Raw genomic sequence first — 26,469 nt, 5'->3', positions numbered from 1 at the left:
GAGAAGGAAACAAAAGAGTGCAGAATATAGCGTTACAGTCACAGGTACAATGTAGAGAAAGATCAACTTAATGCAAAGTAGAACATAGAAAAACTACAGCACAAACAGGCCCTTCAGCCCACAAGTTGCGCTGATCATATCCCTACCTACTAGGCCTATCTATAACCCTCAATCCTATTAAATCCCATGTACTCATCCAGAAATCTCTTAAAAGACCCTAACAAATTCACCTCCACCACCACCGACAGCAGCTGATTCCACTCACTCACCACCCTCTGAGTGACAAACTTACTCCCGACATTTTCTCTGTACCTACTCCCCAGCACCTTAAACCTGTGTCCTCTCGTAGCGACCATTTCAGCCCTGGGAAATAGCCCCTGAGAATCCACCCTATCTATACCTCTCAACATCTTATAAACCTCTATCAGGTCACCTCTCTTCCTTCATCTCTCCAGGGAGAAAAGACCGAGTTCCCTCAACCTGTCCTCAAAGCATGCCACCCAATCCAGGCAACATCCTTGTAAATCTCCTCTGCACCCTTTCAATAGCTTCCACATCCCTCCTGTACTGAGGCGACCAGAACTGAGCACAGTACTCCAAGTGGGGTCTGACTAGGGTCTTATAAAGCTGCATTATCTCCCGACTCCTAAACTCAATCCCTTGATTAATGAAGGCCAGCACACCATACACCTTCTTGACTACATCCTCCACCTGCGAGGCCAATTTAAGAGTCCTATGGACCCGGACCCCAAGGTCCTTCTGATCCTCTACACTGTTAAGAGTCTTACCCTTGATATTACACTCCTTCATCCCATTTGACCTGCCAAAATGGACCACTACACATTTAGAACATTACAGCGCAGTACAGGTCCTTCAGCCCCCGATGTTGCGCCCACCAATAGAACCAATCTAATGACACTCTAACCTAAATTGTTCCAATGTTGTCCATATGCCTATCCACTGACCATTTGAACGCCCTTAAAGTTGGTGAGTCCACAACTGCTGCAGGCAGGGCATTCCATGACCTTACTACCCTCTGAGTAAAGAGCCTACTTCTAACATCCGTCCTATAATTACCACCCCTTAATTTAAAGCCATGTCCCCTCGTGTTAGGCATCACCATCCGAGGAAAAAGGCTCTCACAATCCACCCTCTCCAATCCTTTGATCATCTTGTATGTCTCAATCAGGTCACCTCATAACCTTCTTCTCTCTAATGAAAATAACCTCAAGTCCCTCAGCCTTTCCTCATAAGACCTTCCCACCATACCAGGCAACATCTTGGTAAACCTCCTCTGCACCCTTTCCAATGCGTCCACATCTTTCTTACAATGCGGCGACCAGAACTGTACGCAATACTCCAAGTGCGGCCGCACCAGAGTTTTGCACAGTTGTAACATGACCTCACGGCTCCAAAATTCAATCCCTCTACCAATAAAAGCTAACACACCGTACGCCTTCTTAACAACCTTATCAACCTGGGTGCCAATTTTCAGGGAGCTATGCACATGTACCCCGAGATCTCTCTGCTCGTCAACACTACTAAGAATCCTTCCATTAGCCCTATATTCTGTACTCCTGTTACTCTTACCAAAGTGGATCACCTCACACTTTTCCGTATTAAACTCCATCTGCCACCTCTCGGCCCAGTTCTGCAGCTTATCTATGTCCCTCTGCAAACTGTAACATCCATCCTCACTGCCTACAACTCCTCCAACTTTGGTGTCATCATCAAATTTACTAATCCATCCTTCTACACTCTCATCTAGATCATTTATAAAAATGATTTATTCAATTTATTCGGGTTGAAGTCCATCTGCCACTTCTCCGCCCAATCTTGCATCCTACCTATGTCTCGCTGCAAATTCTGACATCTCTCCAGACTGTTCACAACACCACCAACCTTCATGTCATTGGCAAACTTACCAACCCATCCCTCCACTTCCTCATCCAGGTCATTTATGAAAATTACAAACAGCAAGGGTCCCAGAACAGATCCCTGGGGCACTCCACTGGTGACCGACCGCCATGCAGAAAAAGACCCATCCACAATCACGCTCTGCCTTCTGCAGGCAAACCAGTTCTGGATCCACAAGGCAACAGCCCCTTGGATCCCATGCCCTCTCACTTTCTCAAGTTATGTCCAATCAAAAGTCTGACAGCCGACTTTTGAGAAGAAGCTGTTCTTGAATCAGTTGGTACACGATTTCAGACTTTTGTATCATTTTCCCCCGATGGAAGAAGGTGTGAGAGGAATGTAATCATGCTGCAGCAACCCTGCTCCATATTGTTCACAAGCACCAAGAACAACCAGGTCCATAAAATATCCCACCATCACTGGCAGTGCGTTCCAGACACCCACCACTCTGCATGAAAAACCTCCCCGCATAGGGGCTGTTTTTGTTTCTGCACCAATTTAAGAGAGGTGGCATTAGGGTATTTTACCACTGCATGTTTGTTTTAAAGAAAAAATGTGGATCCTGAATTGTTTCTTTGTAAAAGCAATGACTTGTATTAGCACTTCTCACAAATAAGATTGCTACATATAGAATACACAGCGTATCCTCATGGAATTGGGCAATTTATCAATGTGCCCAAGATAACAGCAAATACCATCCTGTGCTACATTTAGCAGCTCTTCAGCCTTCCCAACACATTTCAAATCCATACAGAATCAGCTTCTGATGACGATCCATTCCACTGGACAGTCAGAGGCTTTTTCCAATGGTGGAAGTGTCAATTACAAGGGGGCACCGGTTCAAGGGGAGAGAGGGAGAGTTTAAGGGAAATGTGCAGGGGAAGTTTTTCACGCAGAGAGTGGTAGCATCTGGATTGCCAGAGGTGGTAGGGGAAGCAGATACATTAGCAACATTTAAGAAACATCTGGATGGGTACATGAATAGGGAGGGAATAGAGGGATACAGACAGTGTAAGGGCAGAAAGTTTTTTTTAAGTTTAGTTAAGGCATCATGATGGGCACAAGCATGGTGGGTCGAAGGGTCTGTTCCTGTTCTGTACTTTTCTTTGATCTTTTATTCACTCTATACAAAATTAGTTATTGCAACAAAAATTCATACACTGCCATCAACATCATTGTAGAGAACACAGTGGCTCAACTACTATGGCAAGGCAAATGAATTCATTTGACTCCTCCACTTTGAACGTGAATTTGAGCAACGATTAAATGCTTCTGCAGGTTTAAATATAGCAAATGTATCACCTATAGATTGGAAATGTGCAAGGGGTAGTATTGTTAGGTGTCATTCCATTGAAGACACATTTCTCAAGAATATCTACCATCTATTTGGCATGTTAAAACGTGTAACTTTTGTTTGTCAAGTCCCACCTGAAGGCATGGATCTCTCAATGGGTTATGGGTCTCTCCTCTCCTGAGCAAAAAGACCCTCTCCCTGGGGTGTAGGTCTCTCCTCCCCTGAATGAAGTGACCCTCTCTTTGGGGTGCAGGTCGCTCCTCCCCTTGATATCGTTGTCATGTGCCTAATCTTTACATGAAAATCTGAGACGATGAGTGTTGACAAGTTTTTTTTACTTCCTTCATCCAACATCTGCAAACGCACACCACTCAACAGGAATCGTAGGAAGCAATTCTGGGCAAAAGTCTGAATAATTTCCTTTCTCAAATCCAGAAAAACTGGAGCTAATTGTAGCTCTGACCACTCTCTAAGCTAACAGCTACTAACCCAGCATTGAACAGAAATCACAGTTGAAACTTTTAGGTGTCGGGTCATTCTTTAATCTTTTTGACCTATAGCATCTTGTTTTTTAAAAAATGCCTAAACTAAAATCAACTGGGAGCTGAAGAGCAAAACTCAGCATTTCTACATCAAATAGATGGCAAATATTCTCGTAGGGTTTCATGAGAAACGTGTCTTCAGTGGAATGACATGGTGTGATGGGTAATGTATTAGCATGGATAGAAAACTGGTTAACCAACAGAAAGCAAAGAGTCATGGTAAATGGTTGGTTTTCTGGTTGGTGATCAGTGACTAGTGGTGTGCCTCAGGGATCAGTGTTGGGACTGCAATTTGTTTACGATTTACATAGATGATTTGGAGTTGGGGACCAAGTGTAGTGTGTCAAAATTCACAGGTAACACTAAGACGAGCAGCAGAGCCAAGTGTGCAGAGAATGCTGAAAGTCTGCAAAGGGATATAGACAGTCTACGTAAGTAGTCTCACAACATCAGGTTGAAGTCCAACAGGTTTATCTGGTAGCACGAGTTTCGGAGCACCGCTCCTTCATCAGATGAGCGCTCACCTGATGAAGGAGTGGTGCTCCAAAAGCTCATGCTAGCAAATAAACCTGTTGGACTTTAATCTGGTGTTATGAGACTACTTATTGCACCAACCCAATCCAACGCTGGCAACTCCACATCATAGATAGCCTAAATGAGTGGGTGAGAGTCTGGCAGATGGAGTACAATGTTGGTAAATGTGAGATCATCCATTTTGGTAGGAATAACAGCAGAATGGACTATTATTTAAATGGTAAAAAATTGCAGCATGCTGCTGTGCAGAGGGACCTGGATGTCCTTGTACATGAATCACAAAAAGTTGGTTTGCAGGTAATTAAAAAGGCAAATGGAATTTTGTCCTTCATTGCTAGAGGGATGAAATTTACAAACAGTGAGGTTATATTAAGAACATAATAAGAGCATAAGGACATAAGAAATAGGAGCAGGAGTAGGCCATCTAGCCCTTCGAGCCTGCCCCGCCATTCAATAAGATCATGGCTGATCTGAAGTGGCTCAGTTCCACTTTCCCGCTTTCTCCCCATAACCCTTAATTCCCTTGCCTACCAAAAACCTATCTACCCGCGTCTTAAATATATTTAGCAAGGTAGCCTCTACCACTTCAATGAGCAGAGAATTCCAGAGATTCACCACCCTTTGAGTGAAGAAGTTCCTCCTCAACTCCATTCTAAACTGCTCCCCCCTTATCTTGAGGCTGTGCCCTCTAGTCCTGCTGCCCTTTCTGAGTGGGAAGAATCTCTCTACCTCTACCCTATCCATCCCCTTCATTATCTTGTGCGTCTCTATAAGATCCCCCCTCATCCTTCTAAATTCCAAAGAGTACAAACCCAGTCTATTCAGCCTCTCTTCATAGTCCAACCCCCTCAACTCCGGTATCAGCCGAGTGAACCTCCTCTGTACTCCCTCCAAGGCCAAAATATCCTTGCACAAGTGCGGCGACCAAAACTGCACACAGTACTCCAGCTGCGGCCTCACCAGTACCCTGTATAGTCACAGCAAGACCTCCCTGCTTTTATATTCTATCCCCCTCGCTATAAAGGCCAGCATCCCATTTGCCTTCTTGATCACCTGCTGCACCTGCAGACTGGGTTTTTGCGACTCATGCACAAGGACCCCCAGGTCCCTTTGCACCGTAGCATGCTGCAGCTTTTCGCCCTTTAAATAGTTATCCCTCCTACTATTATCCCTGCCAAAGTGGACAACCTCACACTTGCTAACATTGTACTCCATCTGCCAGGTCCTCGCCCACTCGCTCAGCCTATCTAGATCCCTCTGCAGACTTTCCACACCCTCCGCACAATTTGCTTTTCCACTTATCTTTGTGTCATCAGCAAATTTCGACACCCTACGCTCAGCCCCCTCCTCCAGATCATCTATATAAATAGTAAATAGTTGAGGCCCCAGCACCGATCCCTGCGGCTATCTACTAGTCACCAACCGCCAATCAGAATAGCACCCATTGATACCAACTCTCTGCTTCCTATTAGACAACCAATCCTCTATCCATGCCAACACCTTACCCCCAACTCCATGCCCCCTAACCTTCTGAAGCAACTTTTTGCGTGGCACCTTATCAAATGCCTTCTGAAAATCGAGAAACACCACATCCACTGGTTCCCCTCTGTCTACTGCATGGCCTCAAAATAAGGGGGAGCAGATTTAGGACTGAGTTGAGGAGGAACTTTTTCATCCAAAGGGTTTGTGAACCTGTGGAATTCCCTACCCAGTGAAAGAGTTGAGACTACCTCATTGAATGTTTTTAAGCTCGTTGTTAAGCGAATGTTTCTAAACTCGTTGGAGTTTAGAAGGACGGGGGGGATCTTATAGAGACGTATAAGATAATGATAGGGATGGATAGGTTAGAGGTAGAGAGATTCTTCCCGCTCAGAAAGGATACCAGGACTAGAAGGCACAGCCTCAAGATAAGGGGGGGTGCAGTTTAGATTGGAGTTGAGGAGGAGCTTCTTCACTCAAAGGGTGGTGAATCTCTGGAATTCTCTGCCCGGTGAAGTGGTAGAGGCTACGTCGCTAAATATATTTAAGTCACGGGTAGATAGGTTTTTGATAGACAAGGGAATTAAGGGTTATGGGGAGAAAGCGGGAAAGTGGAACTGATCCATTTCAGATCAGCCATGATCTTATTGAATGGCGGGGCAGGCTCGAAGGGCTAGATGGCCTACTCCTGCTCCTATTTCTTATGTTCTTAAGGCAAGGATAGATAAAAGTTTCGAACAGTAAAGGAATTAAGGGTTATGGTAAGTGTGCGGGTAAGTGGAGCTAAGTCCACAAAAAGATCAGCCATGATCTTCTTGAATGACGGAGCAGGCTTGAGGGGCCAGATGGTCTACTCCTGCTCCTATGACACCTAACATCCTACCCCTTACACATTTCCAATCTGTGGATGATACATTTGCTATATTTAAACCTGCACAAGCACGCAATCCTGCGCTCAAATTCACCTTCAAAATGGAGCAGTCAAATTAATTCACTTGTCTTGACATACTCATTGAGTCAGTGTGTTCTCTATAATGGTGTACTGCAAGCCAACCTTCACTGGTCAATTCACGCATTAGGATCCTTACAATTGCACAAGGTATAAGATTGGCCTTATTGATTACCTCATAAACAGGGGCCATGCCATTTGCTCATCATACAAGAATGCTGAATGCTGAAATAGGGCACATCTCACACGTCCCACATCCTGCAGGGAAATGGTTATTCTGATCTGATCAGATCACCATACTGCATATTGCACAAACTCGGGAGCCGGCCAAAGACTGTCTATGTTGGCCCTGAAAAATGCCAAGTCTACCTCAGGTTATCCTGGATGGAGAAGGGTATTTCAAAAATCAGAGGTAAAGCTAGCTGTTTCAAACTGTTACAATGCAGTAGCAACACAAGCGATACTTGCAACTAACAGGATGCTGCTGTCAAACTAAAACGATGGTTTACAGATAACACAAATTAGTAATGTAGTATATAAATTTCAGTACCAGTGTTGTGTTATGTATGTAGGGCTCACAGCATGGCACTTTTGCATGTATTGGAAGCTACATATATTAATACACAAGACCCTGTTCTTTGCAGACAGAAAGGACATGTTCACACATTGTATTTGTTTCAGCTAAAGAAAATGAGTGCAGGGCAATACCTTGGCCAGAGTCATGCTGCCTGGTTTAAATTTCAAAAATTGCTTTGTAGTTAATGGTAGATATCATTATTGATATCATCACTCTCCATAACAGTTCTTCCATCAGAGTCCACTTGCCAATCAGCAGCCTCTTCTCATACAGTATAAATCTGTTGTTTCCCCTGACATTGGTATTCTAATGATTGTCCTGAGAAGTGCAAGATGAAAAGCTTCAACAAAATGCCTTTTCTCAGCAATGCACATGTTGACATAGCGAAATGAGACTTGTGTAGAACTGAAGTGCTGCAAAATGGCCCATTTCTATACTACAAATTCAATATCCAATCACTTTGAATGCAAAAAAACCGCACGTAGTTTATACGCAAGGAAAAACGGGAAAGCTGATCTTATCAGCTATAAGCAAATTACTGTAGATGCTGGAATCTGAAACAAAAACAGAAAACTTTGGAAAATTTCAGTGATCTGATGCAGAGTCATCCAGACATGAAACGACAGCTCTATTCTCTCTCCATAGATGCAATCAGACCTGCTGAAAGTTTCCACCCATTTCTGTTTTCAATCTTGTCAGCTAACAAACAGCAAAAACAGCAAGTAATAGACCCTACAACCAACAGATCAGATCTAAGCTCTGCAGTCCTTCCATATCCAGTCAAGAATGGTGGACAATTAAATAACACACTGGAGGAGAAGGCTCCACAAATATCTCCATCCTCAATGATGGAGAAGCCCAGCACATTAGAGCAAAAAATAAGGCTGAAGTATTCGCAGCAATCCTCAGCCAGAAGTGTGAAGTGGATGATCCATCTTGGCCTCCTCCAGTGGTCCCTTGCAAGTCAGATGCAATCTCCAGCCAATTCAATTCATTCACATAACAGTAAGAAATGGTTGGTGGCACTGGGAACCGCAGAGGCAATGGGCCCTGATAACATTCCAGCAATAGCACTGAAGACTTGTGCCCCAGAACTTGCAGCTCCGTAGCCAAGCTCTTCCAGTACAGTTACAACACTGGCATTTACCCAATAATGTGGAAAATTGTCCAAGTATATCCTGTACACAAAAAGCAGGAGAAATCCAACCCAGCCAATTACCAATTAGTCTACTCTTGATCATCAGTAAAGTGATGGAAGGGGACAGACAGTGCTATCAAGCAGCACCTGCTCAACGATAACCTGCTCAGTGGTGCCCAGTTTGGGTTCCACCAGGGTCACTCAGATCCAGGATGTTGCCTGGCATGGAAGGACTGAGTTACGAGGAAAGGTTGGAGAAACTGGGGCTCTTCTCCTTAGAAAGACGGAGATTAAGGGGGGATATGATAGAGGTATATTACTCTATGGTAGGCTTTTCCCTAGACTGGGGACAATTACGAGAGGTCACGATCTAAGGGTGAGGGGGGAGAAGTATAATTTGGATATGTGAGGAAGGTTTTTCACGCAGAGGGTCGTGGGGGTATGGAACGCGCTACCGAGTAGGGTGGTGGAGGCAGGCACATTGGACTTGTTTAATGTTTATTTAGACAGACACATGAGCGAAGCAAGGATGGAGGGTTATAGTAGAGGGTATTAAATAGTGTCAGAGCCTCGGGACGACACCGGAAATGTAGTATTATATGTTAACGTATTGTCTTTCTATTCCACAGGGTCGGTCCACCTTGTTGTCAAACGAGGGGCATGCACACGGTAGGTCATGCATGGGCTGCTCTTGGAGGTTCCGGGAGTGGCCTAGGACTTCGTGTCGTTGTGTGCTTAATCCTGGACCAGCAGATGGGCAACGCAACAGCTCAGTGACTATCACTGCTAGCTGTGCAGATACATGGATTTGGGCCTGTGTCTGTGGGAGTTTGCGCGTTCTCCCTGTGGTTGCGTGGGTTTCCTCCGGGCGCTCCGGTTTCCTCCCACACCCCAAAGATGTGCTCTTAGGCTGATTGGTGTACCAAATTGACACTATTCTCCCCGAATCTAGCTAAATTAGGGGTTCCACTCACATACACACAGGGCAGGGTAGGCGTGGGAAGATGCGGCGGCGCGGGCTCGTTGGGCCGAAGGGCCTGTTTCCCGTGCTGGGATGTTCTTCGTTCTTTATCCTGACCTCATTACAAACTTGGTTAAAACTTGGAGGAAAGAGGTGAATTCGAGAAGTGAGGTGGGAATGGCAGACCTTGACATCAAGGCCGCGTTCGACTGAGTGTCATCAAGGAGCCCTAGCAAAACTGGAATCAATGGGTATCAGGGGGAGAACTCTGTGCTGATTGTTGTCATACCTGGGACATAGGAAGATGGATGTGGAGGATCAATCATCGCAGCAGGAGTCATAAGAACATAAGAAATAGGAGCAGGAGTAGGCCATCGAGCCCCTCGAGCCTGCCCCACCATTCAACAAGATCATGGCTGATCTGTCGTGGCTCAGTTCCACATTCCCGCCCTCTCCCCATAACCCTTAATCCCCTCTCTTATCAAAAACCCATCAACCTGCGTCTTAAAAATATTTAGCGAGCCAGCCTCCACCACTTCAACGGGCAGAGAATTCCAGAGATTCACCACCCTTTGAGTGAAGAAGTTCCTCCTCAACTCTGTTCTAAACCGCCCCCCCCTTTATCTTGAGGCTGTGCCCCCGAGTCCTACTGTCCTTTGAGCAGGAAGAGTCTCTCCACCTCTATCCTATCCATCCCATTCATCTTATACGTCTCAATGAGATCTCCCCTCATTCTTCTAAACTCTAACGAGTACAAGCCTAGTTTATTCAGCCTCTCCTCATAGCTCAACCCCCTCAACTCCGGTATCAGCCTAGTAAACCTCCTCTGCACTCCCTCCAAGGCCAAAATATCCTTGCGTAAGTACGGCGCCCAAAACTGCACACAGTACTCCAGCTGCGGTCTCACCAATGCTCAATACAGCCGCAGCAAGACCTCCCTACTTTTATATTCAATCCCCCTCGCTATGAAGGCCAGCATCCCATTCGCCTTCCTGACCACCTGCTGCACCTGCAGGCTGGGTTTTTGCGACTCATGCACAAGGACCCCGAGGTCCCTCTGCACCGTCGCCTGCTGCAGTTTTTCGCCACGTAAGTAACAGTCCTTCCCACCATTATTCCTACCAAAGTGGACCACCTCGCACTTGCCAACATTAAATTCCATTTGCCAGTTCCTGGCCCATTCGCCCAGCCGATCTAGATCCTTCTGCAGACTCTCCACACCCTCCGCGCAATTTGCCATTCCACCAATTTTGGTGTCATCAGCAAATTTCGACACCATACACTCGGTTCCCTCCTCCAGATCATCTATATAAATGGTAAATAGCTGAGGCCCCAGCACCGACCCCTGGGGCACTCCACTAGTCACCAACCGCCAATCCGAATAGCACCCATTAACCCCCACTCTCTGCCTATTTGACAACCAATCCTCTATCCACGCTAACACCCTACCCTCAACTCCATGCCTCCTTACCTTCTGCAATAACCTCATGAGGTACCTTGTCAAACGCCTTCTGAAAATCAAGACAGACCACATCCATCGGCTCTCCTCTATCCACCACCCGAGACACATCCTCATAGAACTCCAATAAATTTGTCAGACACGACTTCCTCTTAACGAAACCGTGCTGCGTCTGCTCTATCAAGCAATTCCCCTCAAGATGTCTCGCTATTTCCTCCTTGATGACGGATTCTAACATTTTACCTACCACAGACGTTAAACTAACCGGCCTATAATTCCCTGCCTTTTGCCTGCCACCCTTTTTAAACAATGGCGTAACGTTAGCCGTTTACCAATCTTCCAGCACTTCCCCGGAATCCAGCGACGTTTGGAAAATAACCACCAAGGCATCGACTATCACCTCCGCCATTTCTTTCAGAACCCTCGGATGCATTCCATCCGGTCCTGGGGACTTGTCCACAATCAGTCCCTCCAGTCTGTCGAGCACCGCCTCTCTAGTAACAATAATGTCATTGAGACCCTCCAGTCCTACCACCTTTCCACCACTAACACCCGGCAAATTATTCACGTCCTCCTCCGTGAAGACAGAAACAAAAAAGTTATTCAGGACCACAGCCATTTCCCCATCCCCTACCACTAAGTCCCCCCTCAAGAGGCTGGCTAGGGTGAACGTTGGTCCCTTAGAGGATGAGAAGCGGGACTTAGTGGTAGGGGATGGGGATATGGCTGTGGTCCTGAATAACTTTTTTGTTTCTGTCTTCACGGAGGAGGACGTGAATAATTTGCCGGGTGTTAGTGGTGGAAAGGTGGTAGGACTGGAGGGTCTCAATGACATTATTGTTACTAGAGAGGCGGTGCTCGACAGACTGGAGGGGCTGATTGTGGACAAGTCGCCAGGACCGGATGGAATGCATCCGAGGGTTCTGAAAGAAATGGCGGAGGTGATAGTGGATGCCTTGGTGGTTATTTTCCAGACGTCGCTGGATTCCGGGGAAGTGCCGGAAGATTGGAAAGCGGCTAATGTTACGCCGTTGTTTAAGAAGGGTGCCAGGCAAAAGGCAGGGAATTATAGGCCGGTTAGTTAGAACATAGAACATTACAGCGCAGAACAGGCCCTTCGGCCCACGATGTTGTGTCGACCAGTTAAAAAACAATGACCCTCTAACCTAAACCAAACCCTTTCCATCCATAAACCTATCCACGGATCTCTTAAACGCCCCCAAACTAGGCGCATTTACAACCGCAGCAGGCAGGGCATTCCAATCCCTCACCACCCTCTGGGTAAAGAACCTACCCCTGACATCCGTCCTATAACTACCACCCCTTAATTTAAAGCCATGCCCCCTCGTGCTAGCTTTCTCCATCCGAGGAAAAAGGCTATCACTATCCACCCTATTCAAACCTCTAATCATCTTATGTGTTTCAATAAGGTCCCCTCGCAGCCGCGTTAACAGTTTAACGTCTGTTGTTGGTAAAATGTTAGAATCTGTCATCAAGGAGGAAATAGCGAGGCATCTTGAGAGGAATTGCTTGATAGAGCAGACGCAGCACGGTTTCGTTAAAGGGAAGTCGTGTCTGACAAATTTACTGGAGTTCTATGAGGATGTGTCTAGGGCGGTGGATAGAGGAGAGCCGGTGGATGTGGTCTTTCTTGATTTTCAGAAGGCGTTTGGCAAGGTACCTCACAAGAGGTTATTGCAGAAGGTCAAGGGACATGGAGTTGGGGGTAGGGTGTTAGCGTGGATAGAGGATTGGTTGTCAAATAGGAGGCAGAGAGTGGGGGTCAATGGGTGCTATTCGGATTGGCAGATGGTGACTAGTGGAGTGCCCCAGGGGTCGGTGCTGGGGCCTCAGCTATTTACCATTTATATAGATGATCTGGAGGAGGGAACCGAGTGTATGGTGTCGAAATTTGCTGATGACACCAAGATTCGTGGAACGGCAAATTGTGCGGAGGGTGTGGAGAGTCTACAGAAGGATCTAGATCGGCTGGGCGAATGGGCCAGGAAATGGCAAATGGAATTTAATGTTGGCAAGTGTGAGGTGGTCCACTTTGGTAGGAAGAATGGTAGGAAGGTGTATTACTTACGTGGTGAAAAACTGCAGCAGGCGACGGTGCAGAGGGACCTCGGGGTCCTTGTGCATGAGTCGCAAAAACCCAGCTTGCAGGTGCAGCAGGTGGTCAGGAAGGCGAATGGGATGCGGGCCTTCATAGCGAGGGGGATTGAATATGAAAGTAGGGAGGTCTTGCTGCGGCTGTATAGGGCATTGGTGAGGCCGCAGCTGGAGTACTGTGTGCAATTTTGGGCGCCGTACTTACGCAAGGATATTTTGGCCTTGGAGGGAGTGCAGAGGAGGTTTACTAGGCTGATAGCGGAGTTGAGGGGGTTGAGCTATGAGGAGAGGCTGAATAAACTAGGCTTGTACTCGTTAGAGTTTAGAAGAATGAGGGGAGATCTCATTGAGACGTATATGATGATGAATGGGATGGATAGGATAAAGGTGGAGAGACTCTTCCCACTCAGAAAGGATAGTAGGACTAGGGGGCACAGCCTCAAGATAAAGGGGGGGCGGTTTAGAACGGAGTTGAGGAGAAACTTCTTCACTCAAAGGGTGGTGAATCTCTGGAATTCTCTGCCCGTTGAAGTGGTGGAGGCTGCCTCGCTAAATATTTTTAAGACGCAGGTTGATGGGTTTTTGATAAGAGAGGGGATTAAGGGTTATGGGGAGAGGGCGGGAATGTGGAACTGAGCCACGACAGATCAGCCATGATCTTATTGAATGGCGGGGCAGGCTCGAAGGGCTAGATGGCCTACTCCTGCTCCTATTTCTTATGTTCTTATGTTCTTATATGTTCTCTCATCCTCTAGGGTCCAACGTTCACCCTAGCCAGCCTCTTCCTTTTTAGATACTTATAAAAACTCTTGCTATCCTTTTTTATATTAAGCGCTAGCCCAGCTTCATAGTTTCTCCTACCCTTCTTCATCAACTTCTTTGTCAACCTTTGTTGACATTTAAACCTCTCCCAATCCTCTTCTCGCCCACTACTCTTAGCTACTCTAAACGCCTCCGCTTTTAATTTAACACCATGACCCAACAACCTTCAGCTGCTTCATCTTCCTTACGTTATAAGGACAGAAATGGGGAATGTTCGCCAATGGCTGCACAGTGTTCAGCATTATTCGCCACTCCTCAGATACTGAAGCAGTCCAGGTTCAAATGCAACAACATCTGGATAATATCCAGGCTTGGGCTGACAAGTGGCAAGTATCATTTGTGCCACACAAAGAAACATAGAACATTACAGTGCAGTACAGGCCCTTCAGCCCTCGATGTTGCGCCCACTAGTGGAACCAATCTAATGACCCTCTAACTTAAACTATTCCAATGTTATCCATATGCCTATCCAATGACCATTTGAACGCCCTTAAAGTTGGAGAGTCCACAACTGCTGCAGGCAGGGCATTCCACGACCTTACTACCCTCTGAGTAAAGAACCTACCTCTGACACCCGTCCTATAAATTACCACCCCTTAATTTAAAGCCATGTCCCCTCGTGTTAGCCATCACCACCCAAGGAAAAAGGCTCTCACTGTCCACCCTATCTATTCCTCTGATCATCTTGTATGCCTCAATTAGGTCACCTCTTAACCTTCTTCTCTCTAACGAAAATAACCTCAAGTCCCTCAGCCTTTCCTCACAAGACCTTCCCACCATACCAGGCAACATCCTGGTAAACCTCCTCTGCACCCTTTCTAATGCCTCCACATCCTTCTTATCATGCGGCGACCACAGCTGTACACAATACTCCAAGTGCGGCCGCACCAGAGTTTTGTACAGTTGCAACATGACCGCACGGCTCCAAAATTCAATCCCTCTACCAATAAAAGCTAACACACCGTACGCCTTCTTAACAATCTTATCAACCTGTATGCCAACTTTCAGGGGTCTATGCACATGTATCCCGAGATCTCTCTGCTCATTGACACTACCAAGAGTCATTCCATTCGCCCTATATTCTGTACTCCTGTTACTCTTACCTAAGTGAATCACCTCACACTTTTCCGCACTAAACTCCATTTGCCACCTCTCGGTCCAGCTCTGCAGCTCATCTATGTCCCTCTGCAAACTGTAACATCCATCCTCACTGTCTACAACTCCTCCGACTTTAGTGTCATCCGCAAATTTACTAACCCATCCTTCTACACCCTCATCTAGGTCATTTATAAAAACGACAAACAGCAGTGGCCCCAAGACAGATCCCTGCGGTACACCACTAGTAACTGAACTCTAGGCTGAATATTTCCCATCAACCACCATCCTCTGTCTTCTATCAGCTAGCCAATACCTGATCCAAACTGCTAAATCACCCTCAATCCCATGCATCCGTATTTTCTGCAGTAGCCTACCATGGGGAACCTTATCAAACACTTTGCTAAAATCCATATACACCACATCAACTGCTTTACCCTTATCCACCTCTTTGGTCACCTTCTCAAAGAACTCAATAAAGTTTCTGAGGCACGACCTGCCCTTCACAAAACCGTGTTGACTATCTCTAATCAAATTATTTCTCTCTAGATTATAAATCCCATCTCTTATAATCCTTTCCAAAACTTTGTCCACAATAGAAGTAAGGCTCACCGGTCTATAATTCCCAGGATGGTCTCTACTCTCCTTCTTGAACAAGGGGACAACATTTGCTATCCTCCAGTCTTCCGGCACTATACCTGCAGCCAATGAAGACATAAAGATCAAAGCCAAAGGTCTGCAATCTCCTCCCTAGCCTCCCAGAGAATCCTAGGGTAAATCCCAGCCGGCCCAGGGGAATTATCTATTTTCATACTCTCAAGAATTGCTAACACCTTCTCCTTATGTACCTCAATCCCATCTAGTCTAAAAGCCTGTCTCTCAGTATTCTCCTCGACTACATTGACTTTTTCCTGCGTGAATACTGACGAAAAATATTCATTTAGTGCCTCTCCTATCTCTTCAGGCTCCATGCACAACTTCCCACTAGTGTCCCTGACTGGCCCTAATCTTGCCGTAATCAATCTTTTATTCTTGACATACCTATAAAAAGCTTTAGGGTTCTCCTTGATCCTACCTGCCAAAGTCTTCTCATGTCCTCTTCTAGCTCTTAATTCTCTCTTTAGCTCCTTCCTGGCTAATTTGTAACTCTCCAGTGTCCTAACTGAGCTTTCACGTCTCATCTTTACATTAGACTCCTCCTTCCTCTTCACCAGAAATTCAACTTCCTTAGTACACCACGGTTCCCTCGCTCGACCACTTCCTCCATGCCTGACAGGTACATATTTATCAAGGACTCACAGTAGCTGCTCCTTGAACAAGCTCCACATTTCAATTGTTCCCAGCCCCTGCTGTTTCCTACTCCAACCTATGTATCCTAAATCTTACCTAATTGCCTCAATTTCCTTTCCCCAGCTATAACTTCTGCCCTTCGGTGCAAATGTTACTTGCCATTTGCCGCACAAAGGCCAGACGATGATCATCACCAACAAGAGACACTCTAACCATTGCCTCTTGACATTTAATGGTACCACCATCACTGAATTCCCCACTATCAACATCTTGGAGGTTACCATTGACCAGAAACTCAATTGGACTCCCCGCGTAAACACAGTGGCTACAAGAGCAGATCAGAGGCTAGGAATACTGCGGCAAGTAACTCACCTCCTGACTCCCCAAGGCCTATCCACTGTCTACAAGTTACAAGTCAGGAGTGTGGTGGAATACGTTTGCCTGGATGGTGCAACTCCAACAACACAAGGTGCTTAACACCATCCAGGACAAAGCAGCCCGCTTGACTGGCACCACATCTACAAACATTCACTCCCTCCACCATCAAAGCTCAGTAGCAGTGTGTACTATCTGCAAGATGCACTGCAGCAATTCACCAAAAATCTTTAGACAGCACCTTCTAAACCCACGACCAATTCCATCTAGAAGGACAAGGGCCACAGATAAATGGGAACACCTCCATGTTCTCCTCCAGGCCACTGACCACCCTGACTTAGAAATATACCATCACCCCTTCACAGTCGCTGGATCAAAATCTTGGAATACCTTCCCTAACAGCATTGTGGGTCAACCCACAGCACATGGGCTGCAACTATTCAAGAAGACAACTCACCAGGGCAACTAGGGATGGGCAATAAATGCTGTTAAAAGTCTCAAAATGCCAGGTCCAACAGGTTTATTTGGCAGCACAAAGTCTCAGGTTCCTTCTTCAGGCGAGTGAGGAGTTGTGTTCACTAACAGGGCATATACAGACACAAACTCAATTTACAAGATAATGGTTGGAATGCGAGCCTTTACAGGCAATCAAGTCTTAAAGATACAGACAATGTGAGTGGAGAGGGGACCAAGCACAGGTTAAAGAGGTGTGCAACCAGGCCAGTTAGTGAGATTTTGCAAGCCCAGGCAAGTTCTGGGGGTTACAGAAAGTGTGACATGAACCCAAGATCCTGGTTGAGGCCATCCTCATGTGTGCAGAACTTGGCTATCAGTCTCTGCTCAGCAATTCTGCATTGTCATATGTCGCGAAGGCCGCTTTGGAGAATGCTTACCCGAAGATCAGGGGCTGAATGTCCATGACCGGTGAAGTGTTCCCCGACTGGAAGGGAACATTCCTGCCTGGTGATGGTTGAGCGACGTTCATTCACCCGTTGTCGTAGTGTCTGCATGGTCTTCCCAAAGTACCATGCCTCGGGCCATCCTTTCCTGCAGTATATCAGGTAGACAACATTGGCCGCGTCACAAGAGTCGTGTGGTGTCATGGTCACTGTTCTCCTGAAGGCTAGGTAGTTTACTGTGGACAATGGCCTGTTTGAGGTTGTGTGGTTGTTTGAAGGCAAGAAGTGGGGTGTAAGGATGGCCTTGGCGAGATGTTCGTCTTTATCAATGACATGCTGAAGGCTCCGGAGAAGATGTCATAGCTTCTCCGCTCCGGGGAAGTACTGGATGGTGAAGCACAATGGAGCAGTTGAACCAACAGCACTCCTTGTCACAATGGATGTCTCGGCACTCTACACCAGCATCCCCCACGATGATGGCATTGCTGCAACTGCCTCAGTACTCAATGCCGACAACTGCCAATCTCGAGATGCAAGTCTATAACTCATCCGCTTCATCCTGAACCGCAACATCTTCATCTTCAACAACCAGTTCTTCATCCACACACACGGAACAGCCATGGAGACCAAACTTGCCTCAATAAGCCAACATCTTTATGCACAGGTTCGAACAAGACCTCTCCACCGCACAGGACCTTCAACCAACGTATCTAGTGTATAGCATCGATGATATTTTCTTCCTTTCGACTCATGGTGAACAATCACTATATGATGACATCAACAAGTGCCATCCCATCATTAGACTCACCATGAATTACTCTCCGGAATCGCTGTATTCTTGGACGCACGCATCCCATCAAGGGCAGTCACCTCGGCACTTCACTTTACCACAAGCCCACGGATAACATCACAATGCTCCTCCTCTCCAGCTTCCACTCTAAACACATTAAAAAAATCAATCCCCTATAGATAAGCCCTCCGGATACACAGGATCCGCTTAGATGAGAAAGATCGCAACAGACAACTATAGACGCTGAAAGATGCCCTCATAAGAACAAGATATGGCGCTCGACTCATCAATCGACAATTCTGATGTGCCACAGTGAAAAACCGCACCGGCCTCCTCAGAAGACAAACGCAGGACATGGTGGACAGAGTACCCTTCGTCATCCAGTACTTCCCCAGAGTGGTGAAGGTGTGACATCTTCTCCAGAGCCTTCAACATGTCATCGATGAAGACGAATATCTCACCAAGGACATCCCCACACCCCCACTTCTTGCCTTCAAATAACCGCACAACCTCAGACCATTGTCCACAGCAAACTACCTAGCCTTGAGGAGAACAGTGACCGTGACACCACACAACCTGGCCACAGCAACTTCTACAAGACGTGCCAGATCATCTCACATGAGAACAGCATCTACCAGGTACACAGTACATATTCTTGTGACTCAGCCAACATTATCTACCTGATACGCTGCAGGAAAGAATGTCTCAAAGCATGGTACATTGGGGAGACTACACTGATGATACGACAACAGATGAATGAGCACTGCTCAACACTCACCAGGCAGGAGTGTTCTCTTCCAGTTGGGGAACACTTCACCTGTCATGGGCATGCAGCCTCTGATCCTCGGATAAGCCTTCCCGAAGGCAGTCTTCACGACACACGACAACGCAGAATACCTGAGCAGAAACTAATGGCCAAGTTCTGCACACATGAGGGCAGCCTCAATCAGGATCTTGGGTTCATGTCACACTATCTGTAACCCCCACAACATGCCTGGCTTGCAAAATCTCACAAACTGTCCTGGCTGGAGACCTGGCCTGGCTACACACCTCTTTAACCTGTGCTTGGCCCTCTCTCCACTTACATTGTCTGTACCTTCAAGGCTTGATTACCTGTAAAGACTCGCATTCTAACCATGATCTTGTAAATTGAGTTTATGTCTGTAGATGCGCTGTTTGTGAACACAACTGGAGCCTGAGACTCCGAAAGCTTGTGCTGCCAAATAAATCTGTTGGACTTTAACCTGGTGTTAAGAGACTTCTTACTGTGCTTACCCAAGTCCAGCGCTGCCATCTCCACATCATCAATAAATGTTGGCGAGCCAGCAAAGCCCACATCTTACGAATGAATAGGAAAAAAAAACAAACTCCTCCCAAGTTTTGGTTTTCTTTCTGAGGTAGTCACAAGATTCTGTCCCAGGACAGAAAAATCAATCACCTCTAACCGCTCAACTATTATCAAAAATTGTAACTTTATCTCCTGGTCGAGACATTTATGTCCAACTGCAAGCCCTTATTTAGCCCAGTGTGGTTGCAAGAGAAGCAAGAAGCTGACTTGAGGTTCCTTCACACAGTGCAAAACTGGAGTTCTGAGAAATGGGATACAGATTTTTTTTCAAAGTACCACGTTCCTAGTCACCAAAAACTAGCAATGGAGAAAAACATAACTTTCCAAGCTCAAAATACAAGTCTGCTTTCATTCAAAATAGTGGAGAACCAGAAACAGTTTCACAATAGCAGTCTTAATAATCCCCAAAACCTCAAGGAGATCAACTAGGGCAGTGTAAAAAGAAAACACTGGCCTAGATTTTGAGGTTGACAATGAAGTGTCAGCACTCTCTGCTGACCACAGAAAAAGCTGCCTGCAAAAGAGGTAGCAACTTCTGCAGGATGGACTTTCCTTTTCCCAATATTAATTTTATTCTGCTGTAAGCTTATAGTGAGCTCTGATATCCTGCAACAGTGTAGTCATCAAACAGACTAAGCAGCCAATCATACTGAAGAATTCTCTCAAGCCAAAGATCAGAAAGTGTTACCAGTTTTATTGTTCACTCTGAGCGTGCAGAAAGTGAAACAAAGATGAAACATACAGATGAGGTTATGGTAGAAACTGAAGTATCAAACTTTAAAAAGTTCTTATATGACAAACCTAAATTTAACAAGGAATGGAGAAACTTGATACCCCATAAGTATACGATTAGCATTTCAGAGCCAGAGGAGTTGTTCAGCAGTAGTACTTAGTGATCCAAAATGGGGCACAGTGGTTAGCACTGCTGCCTCACAGCACCAGGACCTGGGTTCAATTCTGGCCTCGGGTTACTTTGTGTGTGGAGTTTGCACATTCTCACTGTGTCTGTGTGGGTTTTCTCCAGGTGCTCCGGTTTCCTCCTACAGTCCAAAAGTGTGCACATTAGGTTGATTGGCCATGCTAAATTGACCCTAGTATCAGGGGATTAGCAGTGTAAATATGTGAGGTTACAGGAAAAGGGCCTGGGTGGATTGTGGTCAGTGCAGACCCAATGGCTTCCTTCTGCACTGTAGGGATTTGATGACTTAGTACCTTGTCAAAAGCCCAGGTATACTCCATTGAACAAGGCAAAACTTCTGCTTTTAACATTAAGAGTAACAGTACAAGCTCGTCAAATCAGTGATTTTAAATATTTAATCTGCCAAAGCTTAATTAGCACTCTCTATGGAGAAGCAAGGAATTACTGGTAACTTCTGGATTTCCATGTTTACCTATGACTATACAGATACCAGAGGCTAATATCAGTTTCAGAGGAGTTAAGATGGCAAATACTTCACTGTCATTACAAGGACAAAATTTGGGTCACCAACCTCTTTTATCACAAAAACGTTGCACAGTGTTTTGGTCAGATCCCATCTGGAGTACTGCATTTGTCTGGGCACTGAATATCAGGATGGATATATTGCCCTTGGTAGGTGCAGTGCAGATTCACCAGGCTCAAAAGGATAATTAATTGACATCTGTTTGCATAAGCTTGGTTGGTATTCCCACAGACTTAGATGGTTGAAGAGTGATCAAATTGAGATACTAAAGATTTCAATAGGATATCTAGAGAAACGATTTCCTCTGGTGGGAAAACCCAGAATAAGAAGTCCTAAGAATTAGAGAAATTAAAAAGGAATTTCAGGAAGAACTCTGCCCATGCATGACATACTGGAAATCAGGAATTCTCTCACCAAAAACTGTGCACACTGGAAGTCCTTGAGAGTTTTTAGAGCTTTTAAGATTGAGATCAACATTTTGACTACCCAATGCAGAGACCAATACCTATCATCTGGATCGCAAATTCATGGGCATTTCACCATCTTAGGCAATAAGAAAATGTGGCTTTCTGGGGTGTGCATTGTGATTGAGAGCATTCTCCAGGATTGGAGAAGGGGGTGCACTTTCCCAGCGACTATTTACAAGCCAATACAGGTGATCCTTAATAAGAGCAGACAGGATTAAAGATTGGGAAGTACATGAAAGATAACACATACTACCAATGCTACCCATTAAATCTCAGACGTTCAGTGAATGATGCATCATTACATATTTAGCAACAACAATGGGAGAAATTCCTTCACTGAGGGTTGCGAATGTTTAGAATTCTCTGCCCCCAGAGAGTTGCATTCATTGTTGAATATACTGAAGGCCGGGATAAACAAAATCTTTGGTCTATCAGAGAATCAAGGGATATGGGAAGTGGGCAGAAAAGTGCAGCTGAAGCCCCAAATCAGCCATGAATTACAGTGGGCTCAATGAGCCAAACAGTCTTCCTGTGCTCCTGTCTGTTATGTAATAATCATTGCTGACAACCAAGTTATTTAGTTGCTCAGAAGCTTGATTTCATCAGTCAGAACATGGGATACACAAGTTGGAATGTCTTGTTGAAGTTGTACAAGACATTGGTAAGGCCACAATTGGAGTACTGTGTGCAATTCTGCTCACCCTATTATAGAAAGAATATTATTAAACTAGAAAGAATATTATTAAACTAGAAAGAATGCAGAAAACATTTACTAGGATGCTACCAGGACTTGATGGATTGAGTTATAAGGAGAGGTTGGATAGACTGCGACTTTTTTCTCTGAGTGTAGGAAGAACATAAGAACATAAGAAATAGGAGCAGGAGTAGGCCATCTAGCCCTTCGAGCCTGCCCCGCCATTCAATAAGATCATGGCTGATCTGTCGTGGCTCAGGGGTGATCTTAGATCTACAAAATAACAAGGGGCACAAATCAGTTAGATAGTCAATATCTTTTCCCAAAGGTAGGGGAGTCTAAAACTAGAGGGCATAAGTTTAAGGTGAGAGGAGAGAGAGACAAAAGTGTCCAGAGGGAAAATTTTTTCACACAGAGGGTGGTGAGTGTCTGGAATAAGCTGCCAGAGGTAGTAGTAGAGGCAGGTACAATTTTGTCTTTAAAAAGCATTTAGATAGTTACATGGGTACAATGGGTATAGAAAGATACGGGCCAAATGCAGGCAATTGGGATTAGATTAGGGGTTTTAAAGAAAGGGCAGCATGGACAAGTTGGGCTGAAGGGCCCGTTTCTGTGCTGTAAACCTCTATGACTCTAAGATGGTAATATGCCAACAAGATGCACCTTGGTCTTTTCCCCATCCAGAAATTCCTTTGTCCCCCATGTGTCCTGCCATTATTTGTGTCATTAAAAATAGGCACCCTGCTCATTTTCAAACTGGTATTTGTGTAGTCTTGTTGAGGTCTAATTTTGCTGCTAAGATCATAAGAAATAGGAGCAGGAGTAGGCCACCTAGCCCTTCGAGCCTGCCCCACCATTCAATAAGATCATGGCTGATCTGAAGTGGATCAGTTCCACTTTCCCGCTTTCTCCCCATAACCCCTTAATTCCCCTATCAAAAACCTATCTACCTGTGTCTTAAATATATTTAGCGAGGTAGCCTCCACCACTTCAACAGGCAGAGAATTCCAGAGATTCACCACCCTTTGAGTGAAGAAGTTCCTCCTCAACTCTGATCTAAACTGCACCCCCCCCCCCGCCCCAAACGATCTTGAGGCTGTGTCCTCTAGTCCTGCTATCCTTTCTAAGCAGGAAGAATCTCTCTACCTCTACCTTATCCGTCCCCTTCATTATCTTATACTTCTCTATAAGATCCCCCCTCATCCTTCTAAACTCCAACGAGTACAGACCTAATCTATTTAGTCTCTCTGCATAGTCCAACCCCCTCATCTCCGGTATCAGCCCAGTGAACCGCCTCTGCACTCCCTCCAAGACCAATATATCCTGCAAATGTGGTGACTAAAAATGCGCACAGTACTCCAGCTGCGGCCTCACCAGTACCCTGTACTGCAGCAAGATCTCCCTACTTTTATATTCTATCCCCCTCACTATAAAGGCCAACATCCCCTCGCTATAAAGATCAGAGTTGAGGAGGAACTTCTTCACTCAAAGGGTGGTGAATCTCTGGAATTCTCTGCCTGTTGAAATGGTGGAGGCTACCTCGCTAAATATATTTAAGTCACAGGTAGATAGGTTTTCTTGATCACCTGCTGCACCTGCAGACTGGGTTTTTGCGACTCATGCACAAGGACCCTCTGCACCGTAGCATGCTGCAGCTTTTCACTTTTTAAATAATAACCGTCCTACTATTATTTCTGCCGAAGTGGATAACCTCAAACTTGCTAACATTATACTCCATCTGCCAGGTCCTCGCCCACTCGGTCAGCCCATCCAGATCTCTCTGCAGACTTTCCACATCCTCCACGCAATTTGCTTTTCCACTCATCTTCGTGTCATCAGCAAATTTCGACACCCTACACTCAGCCCCCTCCTCCAGATCATCTATATAAATGGTAAATAGCTGAGGCCCCAGCACCGATCCCTGCGGCACTCCACTAGTCACCAACTGCCAACCAGAATAGCACCCACTGATACCAACTCTCTGCTTCCTATTAGGCAGCCAATCCTCTATCCACGCTAACACCTTACCCCCAACTCCGTGTACCCTAACCTTCTGTAGCAACCTTTTACAAGGCACCTTATTAAACGCCTTTCAAATGCTGCTGCATTGCACTACATCACAGAGATGACAAAGTACTTAACTGAAGTATTTTTGATACATCCTGGAGGTCATAAAAGCCCTTCCTGATCAAAGCTCCAATGAAAAATCATCAATCTTAAAAGTTAATTGTTTCTTTCTCCACATGTTTTCTGGTCTGATTATTTCCAGCATTTTTTGTTTTTGTTTTGGAATTCCAACATCCGCAGTATTTTATTTTTGTTCTGAATTCTTCCTTTTCTTTTGGGGTCATTTAAAATTTTGGGCTTTAAGCAGCATAGTTGTAAAACTAAATAGTTCCAATGGGCAGAAGTTATTTGAAAGCACATACCAATATCAGCTTGGTGAGAATTACACAGGCTACTGTAGAATGAAGGTGTGCAGATCACACCACAGTGACAATGAAAAGGCATCTTCTTTGGGAGGAAAATGGGAGGGGACAAATTGTTAACAACACTGCAAGTTCATTTTAGAAGATTTACTGCGTTACTATCTCTCAACCCCCTCTCCTTCCCATGTGAGAAGCAAGACTTATCAAATCATCTCACCCCCTCCATTATTGAAGAAGATGCACCTTAAATGACCAGCCGTGAAACATTACACATAATTCCAATCAATGGTTTTCCTTACTGGAAAACATTGACAGAAAGGGTCCAACATTACACTTGCCCCCTGGGGCAGGGACATGATCCTGGGATTGGGAAGGCAGGGCAGGATTGCGAGTTGGGAGCGCGGTTTCATTCTCAATCGCAGCCTCTTCATCGCCACTTCAAATGTCACGGCTGATATCTATCAGGCAATAATTTTGGTCAAAAGCCGATCATATAATTCAATTTAGAATTTGTACCCGAGGAAGCTTTAAACCGCCAAGATATCAATTCAACTCCAGAAACGTTTACTGAAAGAAAGAAACCCAGCGAATTGCGGGGGGGGGGGTTAGTCCCCCCGCCCGAGACACTGCGGCTGCTGAGTGGGATCGCCGCCACCCGCCCGGGGCGGGGGTCCCGGTCTCTCTCTCCCCGCCCCAAACCGCCGCCTCCGCTCACCTCAGCTCCCGGTGAAAGTCCCCCGGCTCCGCCCGAGCTCGGGACGTCCTTGGGAAACCGCCTCAGTCATGGTGCCGGTTGTCCATCCACCCGGGAGTCGGAGCTGCGCGTCCCGTCGCCTCAGCGGAGACCCCCGGTCCCGCTGGGGAAGCTCCGGCTTCGGTCCCGGTCCGACTGGGGAAGCTCCGGTCCCGGTCGGGAAGCTCTGGCTCCGGTCCCGGTCGGGAAGCTCTGGCTCCGGTCCCGGTCGGGAAGCTCTGGCTCCGGTCCTGCTGGGGAAGCTCCGGCTCCGGCCCCGGTCCCGGTCCCGCTGGGGAAGCTTTGGCCCCGGTCCTGGTCCCGCTGGGGAGGCTCCGGCTCCGTCTCCTGTCCCGCTGGGGAGGCTCCGGCTCCGGTCCCGCTGGGGAGGCTCCGGCTCCGTCTCCTGTCCCGCTGGGGAGGCTCCGGCTCCGGCTCCGGTCCCGCTGGGGAGGCTCCGGCTCCGGTCCCGGTCCCGGGGGGGAAGCTCCGGCTCCGGCTCCGGTCCCGCCGGGGAAGCTCCGTCTCTGGTCCGGGTCCCGGTCCCACTGGGGAAGCTCCGGCTCCGGTTCCGCTGAGGAAGCTCCAGTCCCGATGGGGAAGCTCCGGCTCCGTCTCCGGTCCCGGTCCCGATGGGGAAGCTCCGGCTCCGGTCCCGCTGCTCCCGTCCGTTGGTTCCAACGGCCACCAGCTACCCGGGGAAAGAGCGCCACCCGCAGCCCAGGAGTCTCCATTACACCCCAGGCTGCGCACTGAGACAGGGACTTAATCAGAGCTGGTCACTGGGTCAATCATGATGTGGGAATGCTGGTGTTGGACTGACGTAAACACAGTAAAAAGTCTGACAACACCAGGTTTTAGTCCAACCTATTTATTTGATAATATACTCACAAGCTTTCGGGGTTACCCCCTTCGTCAGGTGAATGGAGAGTTCTGGCCTCAGACAGAGCATATATGCATATATGATGAATGATGAAGTTCGCCTGACGAAAGGGCAAACCCGGAAAGCTTGCGAGTTTACTATCAAATAAATCGGTTGGACTTAAACCTGGTGCTGTCAGACTTCTTACTACATCAATGAGGACAGAATAGAAATGGTTGAGAGCTTCAAGTTTTTAAG

General features: G+C 46.4%; 1 protein-coding gene across 5 annotated transcripts in view; it reads right to left on the bottom strand.

Moving 5' to 3' along the window:
- pitpnm2 (phosphatidylinositol transfer protein, membrane-associated 2) overlaps positions 1–25,725 on the bottom strand; it is a 496,848-nt gene extending 471,123 nt beyond the window's left edge. For 2 of the 5 annotated variants that reach the window (XM_080207949.1, XM_080207955.1), the window contains exon 1: positions 25,332–25,725. The gene's annotated coding sequence lies outside the window, so the exon portion shown is untranslated. The remainder of the gene's footprint in view (positions 1–25,331) is intronic. The other 3 variants (XM_080207957.1, XM_080207956.1, XM_080207958.1) reach the window with 2 other exon arrangements.
- Between the last annotated feature and the right edge of the window lie 744 nt (positions 25,726–26,469).

The sequence above is a fragment of the Carcharhinus amblyrhynchos genome, chromosome 20 (genome assembly GCF_965287045.1).
Source record: "Carcharhinus amblyrhynchos chromosome 20, sCarAmb.v2.hapA, whole genome shotgun sequence".
In the NCBI taxonomy this organism is placed as follows: domain Eukaryota; kingdom Metazoa; phylum Chordata; class Chondrichthyes; order Carcharhiniformes; family Carcharhinidae; genus Carcharhinus; species Carcharhinus amblyrhynchos.
Note: the sequence above shows the minus strand (reverse complement) of the source record. Positions and strands in the feature narration are given on the sequence as shown.